The sequence below is a fragment of the Capsicum annuum genome, chromosome 3 (genome assembly GCF_002878395.1).
Source record: "Capsicum annuum cultivar UCD-10X-F1 chromosome 3, UCD10Xv1.1, whole genome shotgun sequence".
In the NCBI taxonomy this organism is placed as follows: Eukaryota; Viridiplantae; Streptophyta; class Magnoliopsida; order Solanales; family Solanaceae; genus Capsicum; species Capsicum annuum.
In genome coordinates, this window is record NC_061113.1 from 89389961 (window position 1) to 89396828 (window position 6868).

Sequence of the window (6868 nt, forward strand, 5' to 3'; positions counted from 1 at the left end):
CTATTTCACTATGGTTTCTTACTATGAAAGCTGCTGACCTATGCCTTGATTTGGATTTTCTAATTAGCCCTAATTCTAAAAGTTCTTTTATTTGTATTTCAAAATCTTTAAGATCTTTATTTGTAGCTTCTATAGATGTTGTATTTATCGTATATTCTGGATTGATTATTTCTAATTTGCAGGTAATTTGATTGGAGTCCCAATGTTGCAAGGGTTTTTCTTCAATTATTTCTAATTTGTCTAGGATTTATATTATTTTATCTAGATCTTTTTTTTTATCTATTATTACTCATATCTGTTTTATACCTTTCTTAAAATTGTATAATTCTGTATCAATTTCTATTAGGGTGTAATCTTTTTCTAATTCTTCTACTAATAAATCTTGTAATTCTTCATACATTGTGTTATTGTCTTTATATGTACAAATTTTCCCTTATCATATTCTAGTGAGGTTTCAAATTTTATCTGATTATCTGAACCTTTTGTCTGATTATCTGAGCCTTCTTCTAACTTATTCTTAAAAAAATAATATTTAGTCAGTATAGGTTGTGTCTGTACTGGTTTGTGGGTAATATTACTTACAAAAATTACCCAATTTTTAGTAACAAAACATCCTCCATTATTCTGCATCATAAAATCTAATCCTAACACAATGTCTGTCTTTATGTTTAAGTCTGACTAGTATTCCAGTGAGTGCGTATGATGGTTGATAGAATTTTTTACAAGTATTAATAAAGCTCACCTTTGCCTTTGGTATATAATTTGTATAAGTGTTATGTGTTCCATCCATTTGCATGGATTTTTGGAGTTTTGATAATTTTTTAATTAATTTGGGTAGTAAAATTCTGCTATTTAATATGCTTTTTGTACAACCTGAATCTACGATAGCTAATGTCTCGAACTCATAATCTTAAATTTTTATTCTTGCTAAAAATTTAACTGTACTAATGTTCTTTTCTTCATTGCATACCATCCACTATTGGGATCTTTGCCTATTAGTAGAGTATGTACTTTATTTACAAAATTGTATGGGTTTGCCCCCCCATTTCTACTAATACCTGGAAATCCTCTGGGAATATTGTCTTATATGCTTTCCATAATACTTTAGTACTTTCTTCTAGAAATGTTTCTAGATATCTATACATAATTTTTGTATCTGGTTCTTGATTTTCCTGTATATGTTGTGTGTAGTCTTCTACGACTACATTTTTCCATATGTCTTATAACATTCCATGCCTGAGGGTCATGAGCTGCTAAATTTAAAATCTTTCCTTTATTACCACCTTCTTGTAATCTAGTGGGTTCTTCTATTGACATTCTTTTTCCTCTTGGTGTTATGCCTTGCTCTACTTGTTCTTCAGGGTTTACTCTAAATAATCTATATCTTGGTAAATTAGCTGTTGTTACATTTACTCTTTGAATAGCGGTTGTTCTCTGGAAAGGGCTTGCTATACTCGCCACACTTTTCATAAATTCTTTTATACTTTCTGTCTCGTCTATACTATAAATCATCTCTGAATCTTCTTCTTTTTAATTCTTTTTATGTGTATAACCATAATTATCGATTCTTAGCTCACATTTTACAAAATGTTCTTTGGTTTCGGTGAGATTAAGATTTCCCATTTTACAGTCTATACATTTGAACATTCTATCGTTATTTATTTCGTATAGGACTTCAGCTTTCATTATAGCTTTATTTACTTCAAAACCTTCTTCTAATATCGGTATATTCATAAAATTAGTATTATCACATTTTTCAATTTCTTCATCAGTTTCCTTTTCATTCGTGTATTGGTAGTTTGTCAATCTTACTGAAGTTTCTCCTCTATTGTTTGTATACATTAAATTATTAGTTGACTTTAGTGTTTCTTTCTTAGTAAATTTTTTCAAATTTCATTCTAATCCTGCATAATCTTCTGAATTTATCTTTAGGGGTTTCATTAGTCTAATACCTTTATTCTCCATTAAACTTACTGCATCATCTATCTTTAGTCGAAATTTTGTACTACTATTAGTGGCTAGTTTTCCTATATATCCTACATATATTAATAAATTATTTTCATTATTCATTTTTTCATATCCTTTTGTCTAAATACCTATTTTTATATATTTCTAAATTCTAAAGAATTTATCATATAGTCTGGACTACAGTAAAAAAGTCCTCCATTTGTTAACATATCTACTTTTGTTATTTCTATTATAGATCTCTTAGAGTCTGACCATGTATTATCATATATTGTAACTAACACTTTAGTTCCTAGGTTTTTTCTAGTTAAACCTTTTAAACCTACTACTATGAGTCCCATATGCATAAGGCTCATTTTTTATTTGGCAATTTGTTTTAAAGATTCTAAGCTTATTAGATTTATACTAGCGCTATCTTTACCAACTACGCACAACTGTTCTTCTCTATAATATTTATATAATTGTGCTAGTGAAAACATTCCTTCATTATATAAGGTCTTAGCACTTAATAATTTTAGTTTTTTTTGTTGAAAGAGCTATATATCTTTATCTACATCTACTATCTCTTCTAGCTAGTGTTTTGAAGTCATTTTGGGTCTGTTTATGATTTTAGATAGCATATTGGTTCCTATTTTGTCTTTGGTAAAACTTGGTCTTGGTTTGTGTGTGGATGTTGAAAAAACGTCCATGCTTTGGGTTTAGTTTGTTTAGTTGCTTTAGCTTCTTTTTTTTTCTTTTTGAGGGGTTATTTCTATCTTCTTTAGTTGTTCTATTAGTTCTTCTATATTTTTATCTTCTTGGCTAGCTTGCTGTTTTGCTTTTTCTTGATTTTTATTAATCTCTAATAGTAACAATATTAGAATATTATTTTGTTTTATGACTATAGAGTCAGTTCTTCCTTGAGGTTGATAATCTGATAGCCCTTCGGGATTTGGTTGAATTTGAGCAGCTTTTTGTAATATTGTTATGTAAAGCTGGTCATTTATAGACAAATTATTCATGAGAGTGTTATTTCTTTTAATTGAGTGATTTCTTTTCTTATCTCTTGTAGCACTATTTTTATTTCTGGATTTCTTAGGCTACTCTCTTTATCTTTGCTAATTAAATCTTTAAATTTTTTATCTAATTCTGCCTGTTGATTTTTTAAGAAATCAAAATTTTGTTTTAATTTGTCTAGCAACTTCTTTTGCTTATTTTGCAGGTCTTCTAATAACTCTAGAGTTTTTAATATTTTAGTATTTTCCTTTTGAACTATTTCTCCTAGGTTTATTGTAAGGTCTGTAATAGTATTTAATTGTGGATTTTCTCCATGTAATGTATGTTCTCCGTTGTTAAAATTACACCTAATAAGAGAATTGTCTTTTAAACGTCTGTATTTCTTTTCAGCTTGAATTGATAGATCTAAGTACTCTAGTTTCTTTAAATTATCTATTTTAACACTACTATTCTTTATCCTAACGAGGGTTTATTGTTAGTACACTATTTTTAATGGCTTTTATTCTAATATTTTTGTATTCTATACAATACCTAATATTCTCTAATCTACACTTTAACAAGTTTATATGATTTATGCAGTTTACTAGTTTTATAGGGTCTGAGGTTATAATGGTTTCTGATAATTCTATTGTTTCTAATACTTCTATTTAATTTATTAAGGTTTGTTCTATATTTAAAATTCCTTGTCTTTGTTTCACTTCTTTTGTATAATTGATTATATAACCTTTGTACTATTTTAGCGACAAGATGTGTTCTCATGTATCTTTCTTATTTACTGTGGCCTTTTATCCTAAAGAAATTATTTCTCTACACTTTTTTCTTTGAATCCTTATGTATTTATTATATCGTTCTATATCACTTCTAATACCTTCTAATTTCCACTTTAACGCACTTATATATTCTTCTAATAATATTAACTTTGATGATTCTAGTATTCTTAAATAATTGCTTAAAACTTCTTCTAATTCGCTCGCCTTTGATTTTAGTACTATTTCTCTATTTAAATACCAATATTTTAGTTGTATACTTCTAGCCCACGGGTGCGTTCTCATATATTTCTAGATTTGAGATGTCCTATTAATTTATATTCTAGTTGACATATTATGGTAATTAACTGGTTTAGTCTTATAAGGTCTTCTTTTGTACTATTAAGTCTCTCAAATTCTAAATATAAACTATTTAATTTTTCTCTAATCTCTCTGTAAGCCTTAGTATTTCCACAAGGTCCTCTCATTAAGCTAAATAAATGACATACTTTTGTCTCAAAATTTTATCTACCCTTAATTTGTCTGTAATGTAAACTATTTAGACCTATATTTTAGATAATCTATTGATATCGTACCATTGAGGAAATAGATATACTATTTTGTGTCAATGTAGACACGCGTATATTATTGAATTTATAATAAAGTAAGATAATTAATCGATAATTTATCTGATTAATACGATGTATTACTTTGTATATATATAATATCGTATTTAAAAGCTAATTAACCAAAAAATTATCGTAATTTGCAAAATTCATTGATATTATTATACGATTGAGGAAATATACTACTCGTGTTAATGTGAAGATAAAATAACTAAATCGAACACTTATATTTTATTTTGTCAATAATTTTATAAAAACCGACCATATAGATTTTCAGAAAACCGACCACAGGTTGTCAGTTTTTAAAAATATTTCCAGAAAACCCGCCATATGTGGTCGGTATTTCTGATGATCTTTTTAAAAACTGACCACATGTGGTCAGTTTATTGTAATTAATTAAAAAATATTTTATTAAATAAATTTAATTCGACCAACCCAATCCATCAAAATAACACACACCCTACCCTCACCCCACCAACTCTACACACACCTCGCAACAAAGTAACATACACCTCGCAAATTAACCTAAATTGTGACCCGAAACCACAGCTCGGCGAACCTCGGTGACGGCAGCTTCACGGCGACACTTGAACTCTGAACTTCAGGTAGGTCCTATTGAAAAATTTACTTAACTGATGCTAAAGCTTTACACCTATATAGTGTCTTTAGTTGATGTATTTTGACCAAAAAATAATTATATGGATTGGCATTGAGGTTGTAGTAGTAATTGCTTTGTATGGTTACCTAAATATAAGATTTGAAATACAAAATTCTAAAAGACTATCAGAATCTTACCCAACCAAACATTTATCTGGCTTGTTTTAAAAATATATGATAAATGGATTATGGTACAAAGTTAGCTACATATGATGGCTTACACTTGATCGTTGAACTTCAGGTTAGTTATGTTGAAAATTTCATGTTACTGATGCTATAACTTTGCACCTATCTGTTAAATTGACTTATAGTTCCAAATGGCTTAATTAAATTTAAGGGCCTATTTAACAATACAAAGCTCACATTTTAGATGTTTAATTATGTCTTGATTTTCATATCTATCAATAAAATTATCCTTGTTCTTGTAACCTTTTTGACAAATTTCTCAAATACTTTTGTTATCTTGTTATATCCTTTTTAATCATGTTGTGTGGTGATTTTGGTCTTCTTTTTTATTTTGCCCTTGGTTTCTTCCACTTGGAGAAAATTGACTATTACAAATGAAATGGCAAAGTAAATGTGAACAAAAGAAAATTGACTATTCTGTGAGCTAATTTGATGTTACTGTTTGACAAAATTTGAATTCAAATTCAAAAAAAGAATTGATTTGCTATTTTTTGGTGACCGCTTATCTTTTTTTCTTTAATTTAGGTCAAGCAAAGGTAAGTTGATTTCTCTCTATTTTCTTATAATAAAGTTTTTAAATGTAGTGTTAAGGTGGGATTGTTCATTGTAGAAGACTTTGAAAGCCATAAAAATTTTGTGATGATTATATGGTGTGAGAGGGACATACGACACCTCTAATTATTTGCTTTATTACACTTGTTCAATTGTTTGACTTATACTATAAATAGATGTGTTACTTGAAAGTGATTAAGTGTAGTTACTTGAAGGTGAACTTTTATTTTGAATTTTGTTTTGAATGTAGTTTAGTTTGGTAACTTGGGAGGTGACTTAGTGACTTGAAAATATTGAAAATGTGAATTTTTTATTTTGAATGTAGTTTAGTTTGGTAACTTTGGAGGTAACTTAGAGACTTAAAAGTGATTAAGTGTAGGTACTTGAAATGTGAATTTTTCATTTTGAATGTAGTTTAGTTTGGTAACTTAGTGACTTGAAAATGTTGAAAATGTGAATTTTTTATTTTGAATTTTGTTAAGCTTGGTAACTTGTGAGGTGACTTAGTGACTTGAAAATGTTGAAGCGTAGGTACTTGAAATGTTAATTTTTATTTTGAATGTAGTTTAGTTTGATAACTTGAGAGGTGACTTAGTGACTTGAAAGTGTTGAAATGTGAATTTTTGTTTTGAATGTAGTTTAGTTTGGTAACTTGGGAGGTGACTTAGTGACTTGAAAGAGATTAAATGTAGGTACTTGAAATGTGAACTTTTGATTTTGAATTTTGTTAAGATTGGTAACTTGGGAGGTAAATTAGTGACTCGAAAATGTTGAAGTGTAGGTACTTGAAATGTGATTTTTTTATTTTGAATGTAGTTTAGTTTGGTAACTTGGGAGGTGACTTAGTGACTTGAAAGTGTTGAAGTGTAGGTACTTGAAATGTGAACTTTTCATTTTGAATTTTGTTAAGCTTGGCAACTTGGGAGGTGACTTAGTGACTTGAAAATGTTTAAGTGTAGGTAATTAAAATGTAAATTTTTGTTTTGAATGTAGTTTAGTTAGGTAATTTGGGAAGTGAGTTAGTGACTTGAAAGTGTTGAAGTGTAGGTACTTAAAATGTGAACTTTTCATTTTAAATTTTGCTAAGCTTGGTAACTTAGGAGGTGACTTAGCGACTTGACAATGTTGAAGTATAGGTAC

General features: G+C 28.6%; 2 non-coding genes across 2 annotated transcripts; both read left to right on the forward strand.

The window, feature by feature from the left end:
• The first annotated feature begins 4912 nt into the window (after positions 1-4912).
• LOC124897486 lies at positions 4913-4973 on the forward strand. The gene has a single exon (XR_007054203.1). It is a non-coding gene; the product is annotated as a small nucleolar RNA snoR101 (small nucleolar RNA).
• Positions 4974-5204: 231 nt separating this feature from the next.
• On the forward strand, positions 5205-5266 carry LOC124897485. Its single transcript, XR_007054202.1, has one exon. It is a non-coding gene; the product is annotated as a small nucleolar RNA snoR101 (small nucleolar RNA).
• The last annotated feature ends 1602 nt before the right edge of the window (positions 5267-6868 follow it).